At 45.9% G+C, this 9,619-nt stretch overlaps 1 pseudogene; it reads left to right on the top strand.

The window, feature by feature from the left end:
• The first annotated feature begins 248 nt into the window (after positions 1–248).
• Positions 249–9,619, top strand: part of LOC119349813 — a 19,179-nt pseudogene continuing 9,808 nt past the window's right edge.

Here is a 9,619-nt window from a genome sequence, read left to right as displayed (position 1 = left end):
TGGCTCTTGAGAGAAACGAGTCTTCTAATGCATTTTTTTGCTTGACTGACTACTATGAGTATTATATGTGTTAATTTCAATAAATGTTGTGCTTTTATGAAGCACCTCCTTATCCTATCAACGTATATTTAATAGTTTCCTCATCTTGGGCCTTGGTTGGTCCTCCACTATAAATCTACCCACCCCCATTGCTTTCAACTCACCAAAACAAAGCAACTCTCATTTGTTGTTCTATTGCTTTGTTGGAAATGGCTCGCAAGAAGGTGGCCCTCCGGTACATCCTCGATAAAAAGCCCCGATGCAGTACTTTAAAGAAGTGTTGCTACCTCTTGAGCTTGCGTTGGTTTTCCCCGAAGAGGAAAGGATGATGCAGCAGAGTAGCGTAAGTATTTCCCTCAGTTTTTGAGAACCAAGGTATCAATCCAGTAGGAGGCCACGCGCAAGTCCCTCGTACCTACACAACACAAAGAGCTCAACGCAACCAACGCGATTAGGGGTTGTCAATCCCTTCACGGTCACTTACGGAAGTGAGATCTGATAGATAATATTTTTGGTATTTTTGATATAAAGATGCAAACTGAAAAGTAAAAGGCAAAGTAAAAATAAAGGAAGATTAAAGTGATGGAGATTGATATGATGAGAATAGACCCGGGGCCATAGGTTTCACTAGTGGCTTCTCTCAAGAGCATAAGTTTTCTATGGTGGGTGAACAAATTACTGTTGAGCAATTGACAGAATTGAGCATAGTTATGAGAATATCTAGGCATGATCATGTATATAGGCATCATGTCTGTGACAAGTAGATCGAAATGATTCTGCATCTACTACTATTACTACACTCATCAACTGCTATCCAGCATGCATCTAGAGTATTAAGTTAAAAGCAGAGTAACGCTTTAAGCAAGATGACATGATATAGAGAGATAAATTCATGCAATATGAAATAAACCCCATCTTGTTATCCTCGATGGCAACGATACAATACGTGTCCTGCTGCCCCTTCTGTCACTGGGAAAGAACACCGCAAGATTGAACCCAAAGCTAAGCACTTCTCCCATGGCAAGAACTACCAATCTAGTTGGCCAAACCAAACAGATAATTCGAAGAGACTTGCAAAGATAACCAATCATACATAAAAGAATTCAGAGAAGATTCAAATATTGTTCATAGATAGACTTGATCATAAACCCACAATTCATCGGTCTCAACAAACACACCGCAAAAGAAGAAGATTACATCGAATAGATCTCCACAAGAGAGGGGGAGAACATTGTATTGAGATCCAAAAAGAGAGAAGAAGCCATCTAGCTAATAACTATGGACCCGAAGGTCTGAGGTAAACTACTCACACTTCATCGGAGGGGCTATGATGATGTAGAAGCCCTCCGTGATGACGGCCCTCTCCGGCGGAGCTCCGGAACAGGCCCCAAGATGGGATCTCGTGGATACAGAAAGTTGCGGAGTGCTACTTGGCATAATTTCAATGATAAAAAGAGAATTTTTGATGCGGAGTGCTACTTGGCATAATTTCAATGCAAAATTTCTTAATTGTGGTATGAATATTCAGATTAGAAAGATTCAAGACAAAAGTTCATATTGACATAAAGAATAATAACACTTCAAGCAAACTAACAAAGCAATTATGTTTTCTCAAAGTAACATGGCCAAAGAAAGTTCATCCCTACAAAATCATATAGTTTAGTCATGCTCCATTTTCGTCACACAAGAATGCTCTCATCATGCACAACCCCGATGACAAGCCAAGCAATTGTTTCATACCTTAATAATTTTAAACTCATGAACTTTCACGCAATACATGAGCGTGAGCCATGGATATAGCACTATGGGTGGAATAGAATATAATGATGGGGGTTGTGTGGAGAAGACAAAAAAGGAGAAAGTCTCACATCAATGAGGCTAATCAATGGGCTAGGGAGATGCCCATCGATTGAGTAGGGATTGCCATGCAACGGATGCACTAGAGCTATAAATGTATGAAAGCTCAACAAAAGAAACTAAGTGGGTGTGCATCCAACTTGCTTGCTCATGAAGACCTAGGGCACTTCACTAGTAGAAAACAGGGCTTGGTCCAGGCCGGGTCAGCCCATTAGTCCCGGTTCAGTCCAGAACCGGGACCAATGTGGGCATTGGTCCCGGTTCGTGAGCCCAGGGGGCCGGCCGGGCCACGTGGGCCATTGGTCCCGGTTCATCTGGACCTTTTGGTCCCGGTTGGTGGGATGAACCGGGACCAATGGGCCTCACTCCTGGCCCACCACCATTGGTCCCGGTTGGTGGCTTGAACCGGGACCAAAGGCTCCCCTTTAGTCCCGGATCATGTCACCAACCGGGACCAATGAGGTGCCTATATATACCCCTCGCTCGCGAGCAAAGCACCCCTGTGCTCTGTTTTTCTCTGGCCGAGGGGGAGAGGGCTTGGTGGTGCTCTAGCTCACCTCCTATGCACACAAGGTGTTCGATGGAATGCCCGAGCCACACTACTTAACCTTTCTCCTCTCCAAGCTCGACCTCCAAGCTCCATTTTCCATAATATTTGTCTAGGTTTAGCGGTCCGTCACGCCCCGTCCCCGTCTTCACTGCCGTCGATCACCCGCGCCGAGCTCATCGCCGGCACCACCGTGGTGAGCCTCTTGTTCTTATCTTCTTTCTGAAAGGAAAAATATTCTTACTTGTATGTTTACATAGATACTTGTATTATTTTCTTACTTTTATTATTGCATCTTATATAGTGCGATGGTTTTGGTATCCGCCCCCGTCGGCCCTCGTCCTGTATATGATTCGGATGTGGTATATATATTATCTTTATAACTATTGGTTCATTTATTGTTTATGAAAATTATGCCGACCAACGTGACATAGATTTTATTTATGTAGGATGTATGTGAATCGGAAATGCCAACCGACCCTATTGTCGAGAGGTTAAATTTAGTTGAAGAAGAAAACAATTTGTTGAAGGAAAAAATAAAAAATTGAGGAGGAGAAGATGATATTGGAGTTGCATGTTGCGGATGTCGTCGATGATCACAAGATCAAGATGGATGCAATGCGCTTGAAGATTAGAAAGATTAGAAAATATGCCATTCATACCGAGGCTTGGTATCATTATGCCGTTGAATCAATTGTTACCTTGGTTGTGATTATGATCGCATTTGTTTTCGCGTTGAAATGTTTTACATAGTTTCAATGTATGGTTTAATTAATTAGATGCTCTGGAGAGCTATATGTTGTTAGATGAGAACTATGTATGCACTTTGGTTTTAATGTGATGATGAACTTCTATTAATTTGGACACTTAATTATATATATAATGCACGCAGATGAACCGGCAATGGATGTACGGTGACAGACACACCCGCGAGTACATTAAGGGCGTGCATGAGTTTCTCGATGCGGCTGAGGCAAACAAGCAGAATGGTTTTATGTGTTGTCCATGCACTGAATGTGGGAATACGAGGTCTTACTCTAACCGGAAAATCCTTCACTCCCACCTGCTTTACAAGGGTTTCATGCCACACTATAATGTTTGGACGAGGCACGGATAAATAGGGGTTATGATGGAAGACGGCGAAGAAGAAGAGTACAATGACAACAATGTGCCCCCTAAATACGGTGATGCTGCAACGGGGGGAGCTGGTGAAGATCAAGAGGAACCAGACGATATGCCCAATGATGCTACAATGAGTGAAGCTGCTGAAGATCAAGAGGAACCAGACGATGTGCCCGATGATGATGATCTCCGTCGGGTCATTGTCGATGCAAGGACGCAATGCGAAAGTCAAAAGGAGAAGCTAAAGTTCGATCGCATGTTAGAGGATCACAAAAAAGGGTTATACCCCAATTGCGAAGATGGCAACACAAAGCTCGGTACCGTACTAGAATTGCTATAGTGGAAGGCAGAGAATGCTGTGGCTGACAAAGGATTTGAGAAGCTACTGAAAATATTGAAGAAGAAGCTTCCAAAGGATAACGAATTGCCCGACAGTACATACGCAGCAAAGAAGGTCGTATGCCCTCTAGGATTGGAGGTGGAGAAGATACATGCATGCCCTAATGACTGCATCCTCTACCGCGGTGCATACAAGGATCTGAACGCATGCCCGGTATGCGGTGCATTGCGGTATAAGATCAGACGAGATGACCCTAGTGATGTTGACGGCGAGCCCCCCAGGAAGAGGGTTCCTGCGAAGGTGATGTTATATGCTCCTATAATACCACGGTTGAAACGTCTGTTCAAAAACGAAGAGCATGCCAAGTTGATGCGATGGCACAGTGAGAACCGAAAGAAAGATGGGAAGTTGAGAGCACCCGCTGACGGGTCGCAGTGGAGAAAAATCGAGAGAAAGTACTGGGATGAGTTTGCAAAGGACCCAAGGAATGTATGGTTTGCTTTAAGCGCGGATGGCATTAATCCTTTCGGGGAGCAGAGCAGCAATCACAACACCTGGCCCGTGACTCTATGTATGTATAACCTTGCTCCTTGGATGTGCATGAAGCGGAAGTTCATTATGATGTCAGTTCTCATCCAAGGCCCTAAGCAACCCGGCAACGAAATTGATGTGTACCTAAGGCCATTAGTTGAAGAACTTTTACAGCTGCGGAATGGAAACGGTGTACGTACGTGGGATGAGCACAGACAGGAGGAATTTAACCTTAAGGCGTTGCTGTTCGTGACCATCAACGATTGGCCCGCTCTCAGTAACCTTTCAGGACAGACAAACAAAGGATACCACGCATGCACGCACTGTTTAGATGACACTGAAATTATATACCTAGACAAATGCAGGAAGAATGTGTACCTGGGCCATCATCGATTTCTTCCGACCAACCATCAATGTCGAAAGAAAGGTAAGCATTTCAAAGGCGAGGCAGATCACCGGAAGAAGCCCGCCATGCGCACCGGTGATCACGTGCTTGCTATGGTCAATGATTTACACTACGTAATCTTTGGAAAGGGTCCCGGTGGACTAGCTGTTCCGAATGACGCTGAGGGACACGCACCCATGTGGAAGAAGAAATCTATATTTTGGGACCTACCCTACTGGAAAGACCTAGAGGTCCGCTCCTCAATCGACGTGATGCACGTCACGAAGAACCTTTGCGTGAACCTGCTAGGCTTCTTGGGCGTGTATGGGAAGACAAAAGATACACCTGAGGCACGGGAGGACCTGCAACGTTTGCACGAAAAAGACGGCATGCCTCCGAAGCAGTATAAAGGTCCTGCCAGCTACGCTCTTACGAAAGAAGAGAAAGAAATCTTCTTTGAATGCCTGCTCAGTATGAAGGTCACGACTGGCTTCTCGTCGAATATAAAGGGAATAATAAATATGCCAGAGAAAAAGTTTCAGAACCTAAAGTCTCATGACTGCCACGTGATTATGACGCAACTGCTTTCGGTTGCATTGAGGGGGCTTCTACCGGAAAACATCCGATTAGCCATTGTGAAGCTATGTGCATTCCTCAATGCAATCTCTCAGAAGGTGATCGATCCAGAAAGCGTACCAAGGCTAAGGAGTGATGTGGCGCAATGTCTTGTCAGTTTCGAGCTGGTGTTCCCACCATCCTTCTTCAATATCATGACGCACGTCCTAGTTCATCTAGTCAACGAGATTGTCATCCTGGGGCCCGTATTTCTACACAATATGTTCCCCTTTGAGAGGTTCATGGGAGTCCTAAAGAAATATGTCCGTAACCGCGCTAGGCCAGAAGGAAGCATCTCCATGGGCCATCAAACAGAGGATGTTATCGGGTTTTGTGTTGGCTTCATTCCTGGCCTTAAGAAGATAGGTCTCCCTAAATCGCAGTATGAGGGGAGACTGACTGGAAAAGACACTCTTGGAAGAGACTCAATAATATGCAGGGACGGATATTCTTGGTCTCAAGCAAACTACACATCCGAACAAAGAACGCATTTGTTGCTCAGTGCGGGGTTCTGGTTAGGGACAAGATCCCGATCAGCATCCAGCAATGGTTTAAGCCGACTACAGAAGACCCTGAGGTGTCTTATGTCAATGATATGCAGAAAAATGATCTTTGGACTGAGCTGAAGTCAAATTTCACCCTACCGCCAGAGGATAATCCAGAGAACCCAGATAAAGAGCAATTAATCAAGTCTTTTGCTCTTAAGAGGATGGCAGAACTATTCAGGAGGTGGAAGAAAGAGCTGAATAAGTTTGTAGAAAATAATGAGACACTAGAATTCAAGGGCAGATATGAGAAGATCAGATATCACTGGCCCGCATTTGTGGCCCACAAGACATCGGAAAAGAGTAAGAAGATGTCGGCGACAAACAAGCAAAATGCTGCGAAGAAGAAGCATCACCATCGCACGGGGTCAGGTGGCTACCTCGTAGCCCGGCCTAAGTGGGCCAAGACTGAGAATGATTTGGTTGATAAAGGGATCGAACCAGAGACAATTAACTGGCCAGACCGTTGCCGGACTTGGTTCTTCGGGGCTGGCGGAACCTTGGACCCTGTAACAGGGAAGTGCATTTGGACGAACGATCAAATGGACATACCAGTCAGGAAGCTTCAGCAGTATATCGAAGCAGCGCAGCAAAGGACGTTCTTTCCAGACAGAGAGAACGACGAGCTCACAATGGCCCTCGGGAATCCTGAGCACCCTGGACGGACACGAGGCACGCCAGGCTCCATTCCGTGGAAGGTTGGGTTTCCGGACGCAGGCGGTTACAAATCCCATGAGAGGAGGAAAAAAGTGCAGCAGACCCAAATGCAGGCGCTGCAAGCAAGGGTACAAGCGATAGAGGAACAAGAAGCAAATCGCAGCAAACGTACTGCCGAAGCTTCCCCCGAAGCTACCCCGTCATCTCAGCGGAGAAGCAGCATGGCTTCCACCGAGTTGCTTCAGCCGGAGCATGCCTTGACGGCTCCTGCCAGCTATCCCGTGGATGCTATCACAGAGTCTCAAAATTGCCACCTTATGACGCAATGGATGAATTTGAAGGTCAAGGCGGCTGTTGGCTCTGTTTATCCTACTGAACTCGGCGCAACTTTTCACTGTCGGCCGATTCCAGAAGGATATGCTAGGGTGATGGTGGATGAAATAACGGAGGGATTTGAGGACCTCCAGCTTGACCACCCTACCGGTGAAGGGGAGACTAGGCTGGGGTCTGCTCTGAAGACTCCATGCCTATGGCGGAAGGAGCTCATCAACCTTCCAAACTGGACGCCTCCGCCTCCTCCTCCTCCTCCGGCAAGTCAGGGCACTCCGCCTCCTCCTCCGGCGAGTCAGGGCACTCCGCCTCCTCCACCGCCTCCTCCTCCGGCGAATGACGATCAGGGCACTCGACCGGCTCCTTCTCCAGCGCGTGGCGGCACTTCGCCTCCTTCTCCTCCTGCGCTGACGCGCCCGAGCAGCCAGCCTCCTCCTTCTCCGCCTCGTCAGCAAGGGCGGAAAAGACCTGCCGCCGCTCCGGCTGCTCCGGCGTGTCGTAGTCCTTCTCCTCCGCCTCGTAAGAAAGTAAAGAAGACAACCGCTCCGTCTGCTCAGCCGGCGTCTAGCAGTACAGCCAGAGGCAGGAGGAAATACATATTTGGTCCTTCTCTGAAGACTCCACAGAAGTTACCATACGAGAGGACCCCGGAGGAGAACGCCAAGATCGCACGAGAAGAAGTGAGGAATTTCTTTGAAGGGGTGAAAGCAAAGAAACATCCACCTCCGGAGGAGAAGGTAGATCCGGTGAAAGCGAAGCGCACTCTGGCTGCCCTGACAAAACCACCCAAGTCTCCGCCGAAAGGAAACTATGAGCGCATTATTGGAAAGGAATTTGCCGAAGCGGAGCGGTCGGGAAGTACTGTCAGTGATCAAAGGCTGAAAGAACGATGAGCTGGGAAACAAATTGCCCAGCTCGGCGAACAAGCGAAGCAATCGTGCCCCCCGCTCAAGGTGCCTAGCGACAACGTCGCTAATGATCCGAGGATGGTGCCCGGTTATAGCAATCTTGCCGATTACCTGCCCGACGATGTACATTATGAACCCATGGAGGTGCAGATACAAAGATACGAGTACGGGAAGCCTCTCGTCAAAGATGAAAGATCTCTATCAATGATGATGCGAAGATTGCATGATTGGTACTTGAAAATCTGCAGAGACTCTGGGGGGAGGAGTACTTTGTATGTGAAAGTTAAAAAGGAGCATGACCTCGTTGGAATTGAACTGTTGCATGTTCCATTTGAGGAGTTCTTTCAGTTTTTCAATCAACTGGCCCTCGATAAAACAACGGTCGCCTGCTACTGTCTGTAAGTAGTACTACTTCTGTCATTAAGTCTCTCTATATAGCTCAGCTCTTTCATTGCATGTATTTATAATCATCCTCACTATATTATGCAGATTGAAGATCGCTGAATTGAAGAAAAGACAAGTCGGTGATATTGGGTTCATTAACACATATCTCATACATGCAACTCAGGTTAAATTTCATGCCGCGGCTACCGAGGCCAACTTGCTACGATCGTTGGTAATAAATGAAAACAAAGATATAATACTCTTTCCTTACAACTTCAAGTGAGTGTTACTGTCTTGTGCGTATTCGGTTTCCATTATATATTAGTCAAGGTTATAGTAATGTAATTGATGAGTTATGCATGCGTGTGCAGTTTCCACTATATTCTCCTAGAGATTAAGCTTGAGCAGGGACTAGTAACCGTCTTAGACTCAAGACGAAAAGATCCCCAGGACTATGTAGACATGACTCAAATACTTGAGAAGTAAGTTAAATCGATCATTATCCACCATATCAACAACTTTGTTCATTTCCTGATATATCAAGTAATTGTTTTCTTTGTCCGGCAGGGTTTGGAGAAAATTCATCAGAAAAGCTCCGGGACTGCCGAAGGAGCTACAATTTAGACACCCGAAAGTAAGTACTATAGTAGCATGTTCCGCGCATCTACTAGTGATTCAAGCGCTAGTTTTATCAATACCATTTGACATTCTTGCTTATCAGTTTGATTGACCTCTATTTCTTGTAAAGTGGTTGTGGCAGGAACAAGGGAATGATTTCTGTGGATACTACGTCTGCGAGTCCATCCACCACACGACCTGTGAGCGGGGCTACACTGACGAACAATATGAAGTACGTAAATAACAACATTCACAATTTTATTTTATTACCATCATTTGTGTTGAGTTTCATTCATTCATATATATGTATTGACCTCCTTCTTTAAATTAGATGTTTCAGAAGCGGGATGAACTCCTAGCACCAGCTCGCATGCGAGCAATTCAAGAGGAATTGGCGGCATTCTTTCTTGACCACGTGATCACTGAAGACGGAGAATACTATGTGGACCATGAGTCCGTATGATTTTATTTGTAAGAGATAATTATTGTATATATGTAGCCGGTAGTGTCGGATAGATATACGAGAACTTGTTGTTCGACCAATCTCTCAGAGAAGGAGAGGTGGTCGATATCACTTCTCTCTGTATGCATATATGTTCATGACGATCGTCTGTTTCCTTCGTTTGCTTACTAGCTAGCTAGCGTGTCTAGTCCTCTCTATACGTATGTATAGTACGTAGCGTCGACCAAGCACGGACATAAGAGAGGACACTTCTCTCTATTAATTATAGCTAGCTAACA

Source organism: Triticum dicoccoides, chromosome 1A (assembly GCF_002162155.2).
Source record: "Triticum dicoccoides isolate Atlit2015 ecotype Zavitan chromosome 1A, WEW_v2.0, whole genome shotgun sequence".
NCBI classification, from domain to species: Eukaryota; Viridiplantae; Streptophyta; class Magnoliopsida; order Poales; family Poaceae; genus Triticum; species Triticum dicoccoides.
Note: the sequence above shows the minus strand (reverse complement) of the source record. Positions and strands in the feature narration are given on the sequence as shown.